Source organism: Monodelphis domestica, chromosome 7, assembly GCF_027887165.1.
Source record: "Monodelphis domestica isolate mMonDom1 chromosome 7, mMonDom1.pri, whole genome shotgun sequence".
NCBI lineage: Eukaryota > Metazoa > Chordata > Mammalia > Didelphimorphia > Didelphidae > Monodelphis > Monodelphis domestica.
This window is the reverse complement of record NC_077233.1, coordinates 55,442,182-55,462,840: the sequence shown is the minus strand read 5'-3', so window position 1 is coordinate 55,462,840 and position 20,659 is coordinate 55,442,182. Positions and strand designations below refer to the sequence as shown.

Here is a 20,659-nt window from a genome sequence, read left to right as displayed (position 1 = left end):
CCATCTGACAAGTGCCTATCACTTAGAGGTCATCTAATTTGGTGCTGGGAATACAAAAATGAAACAATCCAGTCCTTCCTCTGGGTAGCTTATCATCGAATAACAATCAACAGGCATTTATTTATTCAGCACCTAGTATGTGTCCAGTGTAACAGTGGATAGACAGCAGGCTGGAAAGAGTCAGAAAGGCCTGAGTTCAGGATCCATTTCTATCACATGCTAGCTGTGTGACTCTGGGCAAGTCACTTATTTTCTGAGGGCTCTAAAGATTTCGAGAAGGAGCTAACCTGTACTTGTAGAGGGAATAGCCTTTTCTGGGAGTTCCCTCTCCTAACGAAAGGACATTTCCAGTCACTACACCAAGCAACAAGCAAGGTGATGAGAATGCAAAGACAGAAGGCAAATTGTGCCTGTCCTCGAGGGGCTACAATCTCCTAAATGTAATAAGCATCAGCTATTCTTAGAAGTCCAGTTTTATACTGGTAGCTTCCCTAAGAGGCAACTGGACAAAGTGAACAGAAAGCTGACTGTGGGAATCAGGAAGACTTGGGTCTATGGCCTTCCTCTGACACTAGCTGAGTGACCCTGGACATGTCCCTTCACCTTTATAAGCCTCAGTTTCCTCATCTGTAAAATGGGAGTTATAATATCATCTACCTTAAAGGGCGCCTTTTGTGCAGCTAGAATCAGAGAATGTATTTAGAACACACCACAGATCTTAAAATGTGCCCTCTAATAGCCAGGTGCCTGCCTAAAGATTATGGGGGCTGGGACAAAGTTCAGGGTGTTTCCTGATTTCTCCACCTTCCTAGCATCTCCCTCCTCAAGTATATATGAGAATGAGCTCTGCCTACTAAGGCAAAGAGCTGGGTTCAGGAAGCCTAATTTCCAACCCTTCTTCCAGAGAGCCTGCTATATTACTTCAGAGTTGGGCCCCAAACTGCCTTGAACCGCACAGCAAAAACTAGAAGGAACTGAATTACTCTGCTAAGCCGTAAACCAAATCAAATCCCAATACTAATTATTTGACTGAACTACAAACCAAACCAAAAAAAAGTTTAAGTGCGTAGTGAATCAATTAAAACTAGAACTAACCCGATCCATTTCCTAAAACAATCCAGCCAAGACATTTTTCGGTACACCCGGTTCAATTCACCAGGCTGCCTATAAATCAAATCACGCTATCATATGATTCAAGTTCCTGCTTCAGATGTTCATTTCTATTTGTATTGATTTGGGTAGCATTAGGTGGTGAGATCATTTCTTCCTGTCACAAGGAGGGTACTCAGAAGTTTAGGAAAGGACCTTCCCTCCCAGAATTCTCTGGCTCAAGTCCAAAATGGCCCAATGGCTACAGGAGCCTTGGACACAGCTAAGACAATTGGATTTAATAAGCAAATGTTTATTAGGAGTCTATGTACCAGAGGCACTGTGTTAGGTGCTAGAGATGGAAATTGGGGGGGGGGGGAAGGTTCTGCTCTCAGGGCATTTATTTACTAGGGAAAATAACCTGTATACAGATAAAGGCGCACAATCTTGACAGAGTAAATATAAAGTAAATGGGGTGGGGTGGGGTGGGGGAATAACTCCTGTAGAAGAGAACATAAAGCTGAGTCTTGAAGGAAGTGAGGGTTTCCAAGAAGCAGCATGAAGGTGGGAGAGCATTCCAAGAATGGGGAATTGTGTCTGTGAAGGCATCCCAGGAGGGATTGGAACATCTTGTAAAAGAAATGAAGTGTGGGCCAATTTCTCAGTAATGCAGTGCCTGAGGGAGACTGAGGTAAATATAGCCTGGATTTTACTGGAATTGTTTAGAGCCAAATGAGAGATAGGGAGCCATGGAGATGCTCAGATCTACGCTTTAGCAACCTCTATTTGGGAGGCAAGTTGGATTGGAAATAGAGACGAAGCAAGGAGACCAATTGAGAGATTCTGGCAATGGTTCCCTTCTCTCTCCACTGTGGAAGTAGAAAGGAGACAGATGCAAGAGAAATTATGAAAGCAGAACCTACAATTGATTGGGTATAGAGGAGGAAGAAGAAGGAAGAATGTAGAATAATTCTGAGGTTTCATATCAGGGACACTAGAAGAATAGTGAAGCACTTGTCCAATCAAATGACACAATGGATGGCATGATGGGGCTGGAGTCAAGAAGACCTAGTTTAAATCTGGCCTCAGGAACTATTGGCTGGGTGACCCTGGGGAATTCACTTCACCTGTCTGTCTCATTTTCCTTAAATGTAAAATGGGGATAATCATAGGAGCTACCTCCCAGAGTGGTGAGGATTAAATGAAATGACATTCATTCCCTGGCACAGAATCACATAGTTAGTGCTTAATAAGTTCTTCTGTTCTTCTTCCTTCCTTCTCTTCCTTCCTTCCTTCCCTCTCTCTCCCCATCTCTCTCTTCCTCTTTCTTTCTTTTTCTTTCTTTCTTTCTTTCTTTCTTTCTTTCTTTTTCTTTCTCTTTCTTTCTTTCTCTTTCTTTCTTTTTCTTTCTTTTTCTTTCTCTTTCTTTCCTTCCTTCCTTCCTTCCTTCCTTCCTTCCTTCCTTCCTTCCTTCCTTCCTTCCTTCCTTCCTTCCTTCCTTCTTCTCTTTCCTTCCTTTCTCTCTTTCCTTCACTCCATCATATACCTTCCCTTCCCTCCCTTTGTTCCCTTTCTATCCTGGCTCATCTCAGTTAAATAGCACTCACTATTCCAAAGTACAGGTGGTTGTAACAGCAAGAATAGCTTAGTCTTGGCCTCAGTGGTTCAATTTCAGCCTCACTCATTTGTTCTCTCTCCTCCCTTCCCCCATATTATAGTTCTACCTGGAAGTTCCTGAAGGTTTAGGGAGCTGCATAACCTCTGCCTCATCTCACATACTGCATTACCCCCTACACTCCCCTTTTCTTGCTGCATGCAATTCTTAAAGTTCCTTTGATATTAAAATGATTTTTATGACACATAAAGAAAAATTAAATATTTGTTAAATCTAATGTAGTCTTTTCCTTCTAGGAGTTTCTGCTGTAGAAAGAGACCATCGTGACAAAGGCACAATCTTTGGGACTCTTCATAAGGATGAATGAAAATCACTATTGAAAAAAAAATCACTGATTAAAATCCTTTGTGTGAGAATCAAATACAAAGCATTCATTTGAAGATAATCAATTTTCCAAAATGCCAGAATGCAATGGGGAATGTAGATTCCAATCGGGGAATATTTGGCACACTTTCCAGTAAAGTTCTATGATCATGGCCAGATCCTGCCTGGCGAGCTCTAGCAAATCTTCTTGTTAATTGATGTCAGGACTTAGTAACAGAATTCATTCTAAGCAGAGAGAAATGAGCTGACTTAAGGTGAGGACCCTGCAAGCATCTTTGCATAATACTGAATGTAATGAATTTCTGGGCCAAGGTCACACCATTCAAGAAATGTTTGCTGAGGGGGTGTTAAAGAAAGTCACACCCAAGAGCTAAAGGAAGCCTCTTAAGCACCTACATTCATCAGGGACTATTAAAATGGTCATTTGACTTTCAACAACACTTTCTTTAGCAGATGTAGAATGTTTTCTTCCTTGGAATTAATTTATTCTAAATTAAGCAATCATTTGGGCATTTAAAAAGCAGGAAAGATCATTTTTCTTTTCCAGCCTATAAATGAACAGGAAGAGGAAGGTGAAGATTGAGTGAGTTGCACAACACAATATTTTAAGTTTCACAGATTGTGGAATTGCCAAAATAAGTCTATTTAAAAACACCGGTGACATCTTAAATGTACATCTCACATTCATAACTTGAACAGTTAATTATTTAAGAACTCATGTGGTTGCTTTGCTAAAGTTATTGCATTGAAGAAAAATACCAAGAATATGTCTTTATTACTTATGCTTAATAAAGATATCTTTTGTTAGAGGCAAAAAGATAGTGTTACTTCTAATACAGGGTGTCCCAGAAGTCCTAGGGCTCTGTTCAACTTATTATATGTCCTAAAATGACACTAAGGCTTATTATAGCTTGAAATGCCCCTGAGATTTTTGGGACATTCTATAAATCATGGCATAATTATACCTAAAATATAAGCTATTAAGTTGAAAATGATTTGCTTTTCAGTGATGAGCCAATAGACCTGCCTTCGATTAGTTCTCTTAAATAAAAAAATAAATCATTCCTGAAAAATCGAGGTTAAAAAAAAGTCACTGTATTAAAATGAATAATAAGGGGGCAGTTAGGTAGTACACTGAGTAAGGCACCAGGTCTAGAGTAGGGAAGACATGAGTTTAAGTCTGGTTTCTGACACTTCCTAGCTATGTTACTCTGGGCAAGTCACTTAACCCTATTAGCCTAGAGTTGTTACTAACACAAAAAGTGAGGTTTAAAAAAAGAAGAAACACTTCCTCCAAAAGTAACCTAAATCCGTTTCTGTAAATTGTGAAAATGTTCAAGAAAAAAATGTTATGGAGGACTTTGTAATCAGATAGCTTTACGAATTCCCATTTCTAACATCTCTCAATTCATATTATCAATCTTGCTACCCTATTAACAAAAGTTCTGTGATATACCCAGGTTAGCCATGGTTGCCAAGATGGATGTTAGTTATCATGGATTCTACTGTTGTTTATGATCAAAAGTTGGACTTCTGATTGATAGGGCTTTTGCAAATAAATAAGGCCATTGCATTCACTTATTTGATATTAAGTGGACCAGTAAAGAGTAAGGCAAGATTAAAAGAGAAACTATATAGAACAGTATAAAATGACCTCGAAATTTGAGCACAAATTTGGGCTAATTAGCATCTCATTACTTCACTAGTATAAATGAATAGGTTTTTAGCTACGGCAAAGGGATTAAAATGTTAACTTTTTTTGTAGGTTATGAAAGAGAGCCTCATTTCGTAGAAGTTGAAATCCTGGCTAGGATTTAAATCATATCCACACTAATACTCCCCAAATGAAATAAGCTATATTAAAATTTTAACTTTTTTGTAGGATATTAGACAGCCTCATTTAGTAGAAGTTCAAATCTAGTCTTCCTGGCTAATGACTTAAATCAAATTCAACTAGTTCTCACCCAACAAAATAAGATGAGACCTAAGGATTATCTATCCAATTTACAACAGCTGGGTAGGATGGCTCCCAAGATGTCAAAGTCTGAATTGTACTTCTAGTTCTAGGATGAGGGAATCTTTCTTTCCTAATCACTAAGTATATATAAACCCAGTTGAAGGAAAAAGGAATGGATAAAGAGACGGACACAAATATAAATAGGATGCTGATTTCAAGCAATGAGTATAGGCCTCAATATAGAAAAAACTGGAGAGTGTTATAATTTTTTTGTTTCACAAAAGACTTCACTGTTATTAATGCCATATACTGTTTGCACCCTAAAAGTAGCAGAACTGCAATAATAATACTTATTACGTAAAAATATAGACTATCTCTAATTCAACTCTAAGTACTTAACAAATTAGCTGGCTTAAGAAGAGAATTTGCAAACACACTTCTGAGAACCGGGACAAGGTATGTGTTCACACAGCTTATGGGCAAAGAGAGCCAGCATCATGATGTACTTCTGATTCATACCCCTAAATCAAACTTATTTTAATCAGGAAATAAATTTCAAGGGACTTTGAAAATAACACTGTAATTTTTCTCTGAGTAATTTATCACTCTTTTAAAATAAGTAATACTGAAAAATATAAAGCAGCAGAGACCAAGTTTCTACAGAACAGGAAACTATTTCTTAAAAAAAAAAAAAAGCTGCATTTTTCATTTAAAACTGCAATCCCAAACATTGTTTTCCCTGTGGCCAACTTGTGGAGATCTTGGTGACACTGAAAGAGGTGACACTGGTCCCAGTTTTAAGAAAATTCCGGATGGGTTAAGGGGTTCTTTGGGCTTTTAAAGAATCTGAGCAGTCTCTCCCCATCCCAAGATGGTCAGGCTGGAATCTGACATAAGCAATTTTAGAAAAATACTTTTTTCCCCTTTTTTTTTCCTAAAAGGGGTCATTTTGTCTCTGAAACTATAGAATATAATTTCTACTTTGAGCAGTTTCCTGTTCCATTGATGCCAATGTTAGTTTCAATAATGCTGGTCTTACTGTGCTTGTGGTTAAAAACTAGAAAACAAAAGGCTGAAGAGGAATATTTGATAAAAATCTGGTATCAGAGCAAAAGAAGTAGGGTTTTTCCTATATCATGTAGCAAAAAAAAAAAAGCCATGCTAGTCCCCAGCTGAGTCTTAAAATTTAATATACCCATCTGGTTTTAAAGTTATCATCAGCAAACTGAATATCATATATCATATGATTTAAAGAAAGAAGGAAGAAAATCATTTGTGTAAAGTATATGTTATGACAACAGAAAATGTGTAGTAATGTTTTTGCATTTTCCTCTTTGAGTGGCATGTTATGGATTGAATTAAGCACTGACTGTCGATAGACTTTGGGGGAAAAAGTGGGCACTACACCGGACTGAGTGATCCTAAATCATATATAAATATAATCATGATTTAAGTGAGAAAATTTCTGTAAGTACATAGTCATAGCATTACGGATCCCCAGGGTGGGCAGAGACTGCAGAGGTCATCTGGACCTACTTGGACCTGAGTAACAATCCCCTCTGCAACATACATGACAAATATCCAACCTTTGCCTGGAGACTTCCAGGGGAGGGAAACGCAGCCCATTCTACTCTGGGTTGGCTTAAGGTATCAGGAAGTTTTGTTCTTACATCAAGTCTAAAACTCTAACTCTCTAAAACTTCTCTCAATTGCCCTTCCAGCTTTAAACCTATGATTTAGCAATAACAAATATCTAATTGCACATGTAAAAATGTATATTATTGTATGATAGCTAAAGCTGAGGCTATTCACAAAAATAGAAAACTCATTTTATTGCATCAATAAGAAAAATTCTGAAGTGTGTCTAATATTATTTACTCAAAAATGTATAATCAGAAAAGCTTATCAGTCTTTTTTGGGGGGGTGTGGCGACCTCAGATATTGAGGCTGTTTGTCCAAAAACTTTATTACTTATTTCAAAATTAATTTTTCACTTGAAATTTCTAGGAAAGCCAATTATGAATTCCCATGTCCAGTTCCTAATGAGAATAATTCTACATTGCCGCATAGTTGTGCTTTCAGACCATAGCAAAATCAGTATACCATGGACAAGAGGAGAGTGACAGGGCACCCGATTATCCACTAGCCAGGGTCCCTTTTATGAATAAGTAATTCATTGATCTCCCCACAGAGTGAAGCATTCTTCCCCCACCCCATTTGTGAAAAAAAGACATACACAAGAAGTAAAAAGTAGCTTGGCAATAAAATAATACATTCAAATTAAAATATGCCCGAAGACAGACCATTGCCCTGTCCAATTATTTTCAGTGATTAATGTAAGCAAATTACCAAAAGGAGTACATGCGTCAATGCATTTGGGCCCTAAGTTCATTAGGCAGTCATTTTTTAAAGTCCTTAAAATTTTCCGATCAGAATAATGAATATTACAGGTCTAAAGAGTATTACAGCTCAGCATGACCGGAGCCCGTCTATTGCCCTTCACTGATTTGATGGGTTAGTGGTCTCAGCAGTGCCAGTCCTGGGCTTCAGGAACCTCAGCTTTCGATAACTATTGCAAACCCCAAATGCTCCGCAAACCTTCTCACCGAGGCACAGCAAGCAAATGTCGCTGAAGTGAGCTGACTCACCCAAGTAGTAGAAGTCAGTAAAGTTGAAGGTGCCGACGCAGCCCTCCTACCCCTTCGGATCCAACAGGAGCAGCTGCTCCTCCTCTTTACCTGACCCCATATAAAAGCCGTGGCTTGGTGACTCCCAGTTTCCGGCTCTCTTTCCCTGGCCCCTCCCCACAAGCCAAGGCACAAAGTACCACATTTCTCTTCTTCACTCACACCCACCTTCCACCCCTGGCACCAAGGGGACCTGTCATCTGTCTTTGCCTGACCGACCTCGTTTTCCCCAAGAGTCCAGAAGAGCAGAGAGCCTGCTGCTGTCTCTCCAGCTCCCTGCCCACATAGCATCGAGGGACGCGGCTTGGCAGCACCCAGCACACTTGGGAGCTTCTAGTACCAGCGCTCATCCCGCTGCTCGGAAGCAGGCTGGCATCCCTGGGCTCTTCCTGCCCCGTGTACGCTCCCCTTAGTAGGTCAGGTCTGGGGGTTGTCATCACCTGTTCCCTCACAGCACTACAACTCCAGGGCAGACCGGACCGAGGGACGGTCAGACAGAAAGACAGATGCTCTGTCCCCATGACTAGTTCGGCAAGGCCCCAGGGAGTCACTTGCATGGCGTCCGTTCTTCACACGGGGCAGATTGTCTCCCAGAAAACTTTTTTCTCCCCCAGTCTCAGGGGACACCGATCCACAACCCCAACTTTCCTTATTCTAAGATCTTTGGACTCAGCTCCCTCTGACCCCAAGTCACTTAAGTTCTGTGACCCCTCTCCAAGGACACTCGGCCCCTGTCTTCCTTAGCCCAGGAGCCAAGCCTCAGTGGTCTCCTCTCTTCCGTGACACAAGACCCCAGGTCCTTATCCCAGGCCACAGAACACGCACCCTGCGGCGTCCTCCCGGCCCAGAGTTCCCCTCAGCTCGGGTCACACAAGTTGCGAGTCCCTTTTAGTGGCCCTAGCCCACACAACCCCACATACCCTTAAACTCGGGCCACTGGGCACGCCTGTGACATTCTATCACAGGGCGCCCAACTCCGTGACCCCCATAGCCCGAGATACAATGGCCAAAGAGGGAGCCCTGATCCCAGGGCATCCAGCCGCGCAAGTGTTCCTGGCCCTGGGACACTCAGCCGCGTGAGTGCCCCTGTCTCCGGGACACCCGGCAACAGGAGTGCTCCTGGCCACAGGCACTCAGCCCCAGGCTCTACAGAACAGCCCCCTCCCCAATCCACCCCTCGGGGGCCCGCGGTCCAATCCGGCCAGGGCGCTCTGACCTGACGCCGGTGGCGTCCCCGGCTCCCGGTGTCCGTCCCAGCCAAGCCGAGTCAGGCCGGGCAGCTCCGGTGGCGGTGACGGCGGCTGCTGCTCCGAAGTGTCAGAGCTGTCTCAGAGTGTCAGAGCGGTCTTCCTGCCGGATAACCAAGTGGGGCCGGGGCCAGGGCCCGGGCTGGGGCCAGGGGCGGAGGCGGGGGCAGGGGTAGGGGCCTGGGCCTGGACCAGGAGGGGGCAAGGAGGGAGCAGAGTGGAGGGGAGGGGGCGGAGGAGGAGGAAGAGGAGGAAGAAGGGGGCGGGGGCGGGGGCGGTGCGCTGGGACCTGCGCTCCGGGCGTGCTCTCTGCTTGCTGGCTGGCTCGCTTGCTCCCAAAGGGAGCCACTTCCTACACTACACTATCCTAGTGACTGCCGGGGCAGCGTTCTGATCCCTGTTCAGCCCGCAGGCGGTCCCAGCGTCCGCGCTGGAGCGATTGCCATCCGGAGTTCACCCGCGGCCCGCACGGCCTCCTAGGAGTGACACCCCCTCTCCCCACTGAAAGTAACTTTGGAGTCGGGGTGTCAGGAGCAGTGACCCAGGAGATCAGCCCAAAGAGCCTCCGAGGGTCCTGGGGGTGGGGAGCGGGCCAGGCGGCATTGGAGAGGCTTTGCGTGTGAGAGGGAAAGGCAAGGCAGGGCCCGTAGCGCTTCGGCTACTGAAGTCTGAGGACCTTCTGTTACCGTGGGCGTGGGCGAGCTGGAAGCCCCTTGGGGACTGATAGACTGGAAGCTGTTTGAGGACGGGCCTGCACTTGAGCTGTGGTTCCCAAACTTTTGGCTTCCAGCACCGTGCTTTTCTTTGTATTGAGACACATGGCGGGGGTCGAGAAGTGGCGGGGTTGGGGTGTTAGGGGGGGTACGCAAGGAGGGGGGTCGAGACTCGAGGATGTGCACGTGCAATCAAGCAAATGCGAAGGCTTGTGAGGGCTTCTTGCATACAATTTAAGGAAGACTAGAACTTACTAATGCTATTGTCTGTTCTGAAAGTTTCCCTGGGCCCTGGGTGTAACTCCTTCTGGCATACTCTTTGGGAGCCAGGAGACTAGCATCTTTTCAGCGACATTCTTCCCTTTACACTCCTGCAACTCACGGTTAGACTAGAAGTTCCTTGAGAACAGGGGATTAGACCGACGGGAAACTTCTGGGGGACAAACTTAAAAACATACACACGCAGTCTTTTGGGGGGGGGGGGTAGGGACTCAACCCCACCCTTAAGATCCAAAATGAAACTAGTCTTCCTTTGAGCTTCATAGACTTTTTCAGCTGAGAGTGACTTATCAATCCGCTAGGTCTTCCTCTTCCCCAGTCCCTCCCACCCAATCAAGCACTACTAGTATACAGACATTTGGAAACAACAGGCAGAAATGAAACCCATTGAGAAATATACTCACATCTCCCTAGCATCGGGACATTGTGGAAAATTCTGGATGTGGAGACAAAGGCCATGGGTTCTAATCCCATCTCATGCTTGCTACCTGTAAGATCTTGAAATACAGGTGAAATCATTTCACATCCTGATACCTCAGTTTCCTCATCAGTAAAATTAAGGGGCAGGTCTAGTTGGCTTCTGAGGTTGTTTCTTTTTCTAAATTTGTGAACCCTGTTTCCCTCCGTTCCCACCAAATCTTGTCTCCTCTGAGCCATAGATGACATTTAAAAATACCCCCTCTCTAAGTATCACACATTTTGAGAGCCAAGTAAGGATGGGTGAAAAGAACACTACATTTGGAATCAAGAACCCTGGGCTCAATCCTGGCTCTGGCATGTAGTAGCCATATGGCCCCATCTGGTGGTATCTTCATTGTCTTGGGGCCTCTTTCTGTTTCCCCCACTTTAGTACCCCCTTTCAACTGAAAGTATGTTAGAGCTGCTGAGATTTGGCAAAGTTTAACACATCTCAATCACAAAATTTCCCAGTTTATGACCATGTGGGAACATTTTTTTTTACTCTATTCCAAAAAGCACATCCCAAGGGTGTTAAGAATAATTAGTTCTTGGGGGCAGCTGGGCAGCTCAGTGGATTGAGAGTCAGGCCCAGAGATTTGACCTCAAACACTTCCTAGCTGTGTGACCCTGGGCAAGTCACTTGATCCCCATTGCCTACCCCTTACCACTCTTCTGCCTTAGAACCAATACACAGTATTGATTCTAAAGTGGAAGGTAAGGGTTTTAAAAAAATATCCAGTTCTTGCTTGATTTCTATTAAAAACTGGGAAGACCTCCATGAACTGATGCAGAGTGAAATGAGCAGAAACAGGAGAACATTGTACATGTTAACTGAAACATTATGGGACTATCAAATGTGATTGACTTTGCTTCTAATAGCAAGGCAGTGATCCAGGACAATTCTGAGGGTCTTATGAGAAAGAACGCTATCCACATCCAGATTAAAAACTGTGGAAGTAGAAATGCAGAAGAAAACATATGATTTATCACTTGTTTATATGGGGATATGATTTGGGGTTTTGGTTTTAAAAGATTACTCTATTACAAAAATGAATAATATGGAAATAGGTATTGAGGGATAAGACATGTATAACACAGTGGAATTGCTTGTTGGCTCCAGGAGTGGAGAGGGAAGAGGGGAGGGAAAGAACATGAATCACGTAACCAAGGAAAAATACTTCAAAGTAAATAAATTAAGAAATAAAAAATAAACAGTTCTCCAGTTTGACCATACAGTCGTACAGTGACCAAAAGATACCCAAACTCCTTTTCATCTATGTAATGATGTATAAACTCTTCCCAACCAGAAGGGCATCTCACTTCAGTTTTTGTGCCATCTCTTTCCTACAAATCAAAATTTCAAATGGGAAAAGTGCCACTAGCCTAAGTCTAGATGGAGGGGATTCTAGTTCTAGAGTACTTATAAGTAAGACCACTTGGGAGTGTAAAACCAGACAAACTCTAAAGTACCTCTGAGCTTGAAAATGTCCTTCTATTATGTGGGGACTGCTACTTTCCCCTTGTGATAATGAATTCGAATTAGGTATCACTATCATGGGTGGAGAGCTACAAGGGATCTTAGAATCATCTAAGGGCCTCATTTTATACATTTACATGCTGAAATCCATTTAAGCTACTAGTCCAAGGTTCTCAGACAGTGAGTGGCAAAGCCAAGATTCCAAGTCAGAGCTTAATGACTTGAAATTATCTGTTGGGTTTGATGGTTGTTCACTTTCCCCTTTCTTCTACTAATGGGCTAACACCCATTCTTCCCCACTCTGCTACTTCCATTGGATCTTGAGTTGGATGCAGGATGCCCCCCAAAGTCTTAGACTAAGCCTAAATTGTACTAAAACTTTTGGAACACCTTGTATTTTAGGCTGCAGTTCTTTGGAACTCAAATCAAACACACACAACTACACATCAAATAAATGTATGTGTTTTAAATAGAGAGAGTTCAAATCAATATAATGCATCTATACATATATATCTATATATACACATATTTTCCTTCTCACTAAAGAAACTTTGTCCCTTCTGTTTATAATTGCGCAATAAAAATTCATGCCATGTGGGGAGGAAATGGAGGTCTAGTAATGTGGGTTGACTGTAATTGGATTGATTTCCATAGTATTCTGAACCTACTCAAATTGGCTCCACTGGGAAAAGACTTTAGACATTTTAATATGCCAGTGATTTCTTTAAATGCTGTGTGTAAAAAAAAAATCTGTAGAATCTTTCTTCAAATAAGGTGACTCAGACAGGGGTTCAGAAAAAGAGTATATGAACAATTTAACACTTATTTTATTTTAAAGTATTTTATTACTTTGCCTGCAAAGGAACAAGAAAATGAATATTCTTCTACTCAGGCCAATCATTTATGGAAGCTATATGGCTGTGCTTATACTTGTTCCTTCTCTTTATATTTTTATAGTTTTATTGATGCAGTTTTCTTTTATACCACACTCATTTCTCAATATTCTCCCCCCCCACCCCTTTGAATTTTCCTTTATTTGCAAAAACAACCAATACAAATAGCCACTATACCTGTCAGCTCAAGACACTTCCTATGCTTATCTCCTGACTGATAGGAGAGAGGCTTATTTCATCATCTCTTTCAGGGACGACGGCCTTCTTTTTAGCTAAAATGTCCTTTGTCGACCTATTGACAGTATAAATTCAAAGATTCTTTTTGTAAGTAGCAAGGATCATCCCATGAACAAGCCTGGAGGTGTCTGCCCTGGCCCTTTCCACTGTTGGAATATGTGCTCTGGTTCCTTACTAAAGGGCAGCTACTGGTGGGACTCTTGGCCTCTGTAACAGAGAATCTGTGTGAAAGAGGGCTGGTGATGGAGCCAGGAAGAGCTACCCACTCTGTGGGTAAAAAGGAGAAGGGATAGATTCTTTCTGGTTCCTTTCAAGGCAACCTCTGTATTGATCCCTTCTTCCCAAAAGTCATCAGAAGTCCATTCAAAATAAAAACCAAGACTATCAGAACTTTGAGAAATTCAGGTAATCTGCCTGGCTAGCAGGGAAATACCCATCATCACATTTCCATGGCAATAAGTCTGTGGGCATGGTAAAACCAGGTTACACATAGTGGCAAAGAACTGGAAACAGTAGATACCCAGCAAATGGAGAATGGTGAAATTAGCTATGGTACATGAGTGTGATGAATCTTACTGCATCATAAAAAAGGGATTAGAAGACTTACATAAGGGATGGCTAGGTAGCACAATGGATATCCAGCCAGGCCTGGAGACAGGAGGTCCTAGGTTCAAATCTGACTTCAGACTTCACATCTGTGACCCTGGGCAAATCACTTAATCCCATTTGTTTAGCCCTTGTCCCCTTGTCCTTCTCTTTTAAAATTGTTACTAAAGACAGAAAGTGAGAGTTAAAAAAAAGACTTATATGAACTGATGCAAAGTGAAGTAAGCAGAACCAGGAAAACAATATACATGATCCAACAATATAAAGAGAAAAAACAACAAAAATACAAATTCAACAATAATTATAAAAACCAAGCCTGACTGAAAAATAGATATGAAAACATACTTCCTTTCTTTGCAGAGATTTGTGGGAGGAGGGGGCATGGTATCTATGGATGTAAAACATTGCATATAATAATAGGCAATGCTGATATAATGATTGTTTTACTCAACTGCTTTATTTTTTCTCTTTCTTTTCTATTCTTGGTTAGTCTTTCAGGTCTTTCCAGATTTCATAGTCAAATTAAACTCTGCTTTTAGCCTCTACTTCTTCACCACATACTTAATCTTTAGTCTCTTGCCAATTGGTTTCTGATCCTACTGTTCTACAGAAATGGTTATCTCAAAGGCTTCCAAGGCTGTATTCAAATGGCCTTTTTTTCCCTGTCCTCATCTTAGCCTCTCTTCAGCTTCTGAGGCAGTTCAGAGTCTTCTTTCTAGATCCCTTGGCCTCCTTTAGCTTTTTTTTCCTCCCTCAATTACATGTAGAAACAATTTTTGACAATTGTTTTCTGACATCTTATGTTTTTGATGCTCTCCTTCCCTTCTCAGCCCCCCAAGGTCTGTTGGCTGTCGTGACACATCTTTTTCTTTCTTCTCTTGTATGATTGCTCTTTCTCAGCCTCCTTTGCTAGATCATCATATCCCTCTACCCCCTAAAAGGAGCATCCCCCAGTGCTTTTTCCTGGAGTTTGCTATCTTCTACATTCTTAGCTTTCATAACCTCATCAGATCCCATTGACTCAACGCCCTTTCATTTATAGATGACTCCCCAAACTATATAATCGAACATGACCTCTCTTATGAATTTTTAATTCACCAACTGCATATTACCATGATCTTTCAGCTAGGTCAATGACTTTCAGCTGGAATTGGAAGAAATCTCTCCTTTTTGATTCCCTCAGAGCAGAGATAGGTTAACTCTAGGCAGGAGAGATAACTCTTCTCATTTAACAGCCTTTCCTCATCCAAAGCCAGTTCCTTCCATAAAGTACTCCCATTGGCTTATGTTGGTCATTGTTATTGTTCAGTCATTTCTGCCTCTTTTTGACCCCATGGAGTATGTGTCCTGGGGTTTTCTTGGCAAATGTTCTGGAGTAATTTGCTATCATTTCCTTCTCCAATGAATTGAGGCAAAGAGAGATTGTGATTTGCCCAGGGGCACACAATTAGTAAGTATCTGGGGCTGGATTTGAATTCAAGTCTTTCTACCTCCAGGCCCAGCACTATTTACTGAACTATTAAACTGCCTCTTGGTTTATGATCAGTTGTAATCTAGTCAGTTACATTTTCAGCCTCTTTAGGGAAATTTATGCAGATGAGAGGCTAGTGACAAATATCTAAATGCAATCCATGTTCTAGAGTAATGTGCAAAATCTTTATTTTTCATATGAAGGTTTCTCCCTTTATATTTCACCCTCTGTTTTTTTACTCCTTACAAACTTCAACTTCTGACTTAGAATCAATACTAAGTATTGGTTCCAAGGCAGAAGAGCACTAAGGGCTAGGGAATGGAGGTTAAGTGACTTGCCCAGAGTCACAAAGCTAGAATGAATCTGAGATCACATTTGAACCCAGGACCTCCCTCTCAGTTGACCTGGCTCTCAGTTCACTGAGTCACTTCATTGTTCCCAATTGTGAGTTTTTACATGTGCCTAACAGTTACCAATAAATAATAAGGCATTTCTAGAACATTGCAATGTTGTGATTTGCATTAAATATAATCATCATATGAGAATAACACTATAAATATATAGCTGTTCCAAAAGAGCCTGACAAGATAGAGTAAAATTAAGATTTTGTTTGACTCATAAAATAACTCGAATGCTCCATAAGACCCCTGCTTTCTGGATTAGAAGAATCTTTCTCATAAGGTACCATGGGGTTCACAATCTGAAAACTAGAGTTTATTTGACCCTTTCAGTATGGCTACCTTAAATTCTCAAGCTAGGAGACACAATTAGTTTGAATCAAGCTAAGATGTCATCATAAGGGTAGTAGCTAGAAAATATTTCTCTCAAAACCCTTTAGCACCTTCTCTCATAGCCACACACAATGTTAGTGGGAAGACTGGGCACACAGAGAGAATCTATTTGGTGGAGGCAACTCAGAACTCAAATTATTCCCCTTTTAGTTCTATTTCTGACTACAGGCATGCCTCATTTTGTTGCATTTTGCTTTATTACACTTTGCAGATATTGTGAGTTGTTTTTTCCCCCAAATTGAAGGTTTGTGGCAACCTTGCTTTGAGCAAGTCTATTGGTACCATTTCTCCAGTGAGATATGCTCACAAGATGAGTCTCTGTGTAACATTTTAGTAATTCTCACAATATTTCAACTTTCCCTCCTTCCTTCGTTCCTTCGTACCTTCCTTCATTCCTTCATTCCTTCCTTTGTTCCTTCCCTCGTTCCTTCGTTCGTTTGTTCGTTCCTTCCTTCCTTCCTTCCTTCCTTCCTTCCTTCCTTCCTTCCTTCCTTCCTTCCTTCCTTCCTTCCTTCCTTCCTTCCTTCCTTCCTTCCTTCCTTCTTCCTTCCTTTCTCCCTCTATCTCTGGGTGTGACAGTGCTGCTCACCCTAGGCTCAGCTTCTTTTCTGGGGCAGGTCATTCAAATGAGATCCTTATACCTGTTTCTCTCTACCTTATCCACAGCCATGGCTGACTCACTTATTTGTGAGTGACCTCAGGTCACTCCTTAAAACTATCTTCTGTCTAGGGACTTTGGATTCGTAGAGAATGTCTAGCTTTTCAATTGGCTATCACTCTGGAATTTCAACAATTTTGATCACACCTCTGTTAAAGGGGTGACAAACTGTAAATTCCTCTTTGTACTTAATTTAATACCTTAACACCTTGGAGTCTTGGTTAGTTTTTCTTTATCTTCTGTGATTTTATCAATTGGGCTCTGGGCTGAAGAAGGAAAATCAGCTGATCACAGATGTCCTCCTTACTACCCTAGGCTTTTGGAAGTAATATAAAATGACTATTTAAATATTATTTCTTTAATGTTATTTCTTTGATATTGAAGTAGATGGTGTCTTTTATGGTTTTCTTATTTACTCATTTTAATTATACTTTCCACAATTTTGAAATATGTGTCTAATCTAATATTAAAACAAATGGTAAAAAGTTTATTTCTTATAATAATGCACTAAATACCTTCCTCCTTTGGTTTCTAACAAAGGGAAATACTCTAGGTTACTAGAGAGTAAAGCATTCCTTCCTTTCAGTGACAACTACCTTCTCAGGATCCATATAATTCTCTGGACTTATGGTATTTTCCTGGGTGATCTATGAATCATATGAGTTTGATAGATAGTCTACTATTTTACTCTATATCTACACAGTCCACATGACTCACAGTACAATTAAAATGCAAGGTCTGTTTTTTTTTTCTTTTTTATAATTGTTATTTGCTGCTCCTGGCCTGTAGCTTTTTCTTGGTTCATAAACTTCTTACTTTTCTACTCTTCTCTCCATCAGCTGCAATCTCTAGGTTACCTGGTTTCCTTCTTCTGAGAGACCATGTGATTCCCTGATATACATTGCTCTCCAGAACTTATGATTCCCTAGAGGAGCTTCATGGATGCAAAGGCGTAACCCCAGGGGAACAAGTCCATTCATATCTGACAAGTATCTTTCTCTAGGATATTTCCTATCTAGTTCTTCTTTTCTTTCTGTGATCCCTCTCAAAGGCCAAGCCTGTGGGTGTGACTGGAGGAGAGGAGATGAATTGGGTATGAATAATGTAAAACTCATTAACAATGTAGTGTCCTGAAGACCCTGGACTAGAAAAGGAATTATCACTTTATCAAGGAGTTAACCACTTCCAGATAGTATCACCTCTTCATAGGGAAACATCAACAAAGCTAGAACAAATTCCTTTTTGGTGAGGAGATGAAGATGCCTAAGTACACCCACTACATCAGTATTTACTGGTGTGACTTTGTAACTCTCAGACTTTGGCATTAACCTATTTTAAATTTCTACTTTAAAGTTTTCTTCATGATTTTAATTTTTTAAAAATTTCCTGAGCACCTTCTATGTGTAAGAAATGGCACTATCTCTGGCAAAGGTCTAATTTCTCAAATTTATAAGGAACCAAGTTAAATTTATAAGAAATCAAGCCATTCCCCCAACTGACAGGTGGTCAAGGGATAAGATAGGCAATTTTCAGATGAAAAAATAAAAACTATTTAATAAACACATGAAAAAGTATTCTAAATACCTCCTGATTAAAGAAATGAAAATCAGAACAATTCTGAGGTACCACCTCATACCTAGAAGATTGACCAATATGACAGTTAAAAGAAAATAAATGTTGGAGGGGACATGGCAAAATTGGGACACTAATGCATTGCGTGGTGGAGTTGTGAATTGATCCAACCATTCTGGAAGGTAATTTGGAATTATGCCCAAAGGGTGCTAAAAGAATGTATATCCTTTGATCCAGCAATACCAGCTACTATGTTTGTACCCCAAAGAGACAATAATGAAAAATGTTTGTACAAAAATATTCATAGCCATACTCTGTGGTGGCAAAAAATTGGGAAATGGGGGAGGGGGAGGTGTCCCTTGATAGGGGAATGGCTGGACAAATTGTGGCATATGATGGTAATGGCATACTATTGCGCTTTAAGAAATGATGAACTGCTTGATTTCTATATGAACTGGAAAGACTTCCACAAACTGATATTGAGCAAAATGAGCAGAGTCTAGAGAACATTGTACACAGAAACTGAAACATTGTGGAAGGATCAAATGTAATGGACTTCTCTACTAGCAGCAATGCAATGATCCAGGACAATTCTGAGGGACTTGTGAGAAAGAAAGCCATACACCTTCAGAGGAAGAACTGTGGGAGTAGAAACACAGAAGAAAAACATGATTTATCATTGGTTTGTATGGGTATAGGATATGGAGTTGTGGTTTTTAAAAGATCACTCTATTACAAAAATGAATATGGAAATAAGTATTGAGCAATAATACATGTATAACCCAGTGGAATTGCTTATTGGCTCTGGGAGGGAAGAGGGGAAGAAAAGAACATGGATCATGTAACCTTAGAAAAATACTTAAAACTAAATAAACAAACAAAGAAATGGCACTAAAAATACAGACTATTCACAGATGAAGAATACATGGTCACTGCCCAAAAGCATTTACAATCTGCAAAGTGATGTAGTTATCCTCAACAATTTAAAGTCTCAGAGTGATTCCTGGGGCACTGAAAGTTGTCCTTATATTGGATATGCACTTGCCATATTATCTGATAATACATTCCCCTTCTCAAAAGTGTTAGGAGCTATCCTTTGCCTTCAAAATACAATACAAACTCAGAATTGAGGGTGTTTTGTAATTTGGGAGCAACAACTTCCCAGTTTTATTTCATATTACTCCCACCTGTGCACTCAATGTTCCAATCAAAAGAAAGTACTATCATCTGATTTGTATGGTAGAGTGAAGATGGGGGAAGGAAATAGAAAAATCTAAAAGGACTCCAAATTTGAGACCTTGGACAACTGGCAGGATGGTAGTGTCTTCAATAAAAATATGGAATTTTGAGAGAGGTAAAGCTAGACAGAAAGGGGATGAATTCCATTTTATACAGAGTAAAGAAGCAGAAGCAAATCCAACATAGCAAAGCCATCCCTGCTGCACTGGTTGCATGGTCATCCCTTTCCTATTTTGATCTGTTGGGTGATCCAACTCAACTCGACACTATTCTCTATCCTAGAATCTCTTTCCTCCTTGTGTTATTACTGGTTATGCTTTACCAAACCCAAACCTGCATCCTTCCCCAATCTCTGCTTCCTTCAGACCTATTCAATGTAGCTGGGGACAGTCACAAAACCTTGCCAACTAGTTTTACTATAAATGTATGTTACATAATCTCAATTAGGTCTTCACTGAAGCAAGGTGAATCTTCTATTCCTCCTGAATTCTTTCACTATCCCGCTTTACACAACAGCTATTCCAGATCTTGTCTCTTCTTTCAATAGTAGCTTTCCCCTGACTCTCAGCTGAGGACTCTACCTCAAACTACATTGAAAAAATAGAAGACATTTGCGGAGAGCTCTGCCTTCCTGCCTCCTCATTTCAAATCATTTGACTATCTTCCCCAACCATTTTCTCTCTTCACACTGGTCTAGGATAAAGAAGTTGTTCTTCTTTCTAAGTCTAACTGTTTTAAATATGCCACTGATCTCATCATCCCTTCCTCACTTCCTTAGTGAATTGCCTCTACAATCCTTTTCACTTTTATCTTAAATCTCTTTCTATCTACTGGCTCCTTCCCTGCTACTTAAAAACATGCCTTTGTCTCCCTTATCTTTGAAAATCCCTAACTGGATCCTACTAGGATACTACTGGGCAGCTAAGTGATATAGTAGATAGAGTTCTGGGCTTGGACTGAGAAAGAACCTGTGTTCAAACACTGCCTTAGATACTTCCTCATAGTATGACCTTGGACAAGCCATTTAACTTTAGAATTCAGTGAGAAGTGAGTAAGTGTAGACAACTTTCTCAAGAAATATAGTTGGGAAAAAAGAGGAGAGATATAGGACAGTAACTATCAGAGTTAGAAAGAAGGAAAGAAATAAACATTTATTAATCTCCTATTTGGTGCCTGGTACTGTTCTAAGTGCTTTAAAAACATTATTTCATTTAATCCTAACAACAATCCTTGGAGGTAGGTGTTGTTATGATCCCCATTTTTCATTTGAGAAAACCGAATCAGA

The 20,659-nt window shown here is 41.0% G+C and overlaps 1 protein-coding gene across 2 annotated transcripts in view; it reads right to left on the bottom strand.

Annotated features, from left to right (window-relative positions):
* The window catches only part of PPARG (peroxisome proliferator activated receptor gamma), a 190,716-nt gene extending 181,456 nt beyond the window's left edge, over nucleotides 1-9,260 (bottom strand). Inside the window, exon 1 of one of the 2 annotated variants that reach the window (XM_007500246.3) lies at nucleotides 8,949-9,260. The gene's annotated coding sequence lies outside the window, so the exon portion shown is untranslated. Of the gene's footprint in view, nucleotides 1-7,693; nucleotides 8,888-8,948 lie in introns of those variants that run through there. The other variant, XM_001376110.5, reaches the window with a different exon arrangement.
* Nucleotides 9,261-20,659: the final 11,399 nt, after the last annotated feature.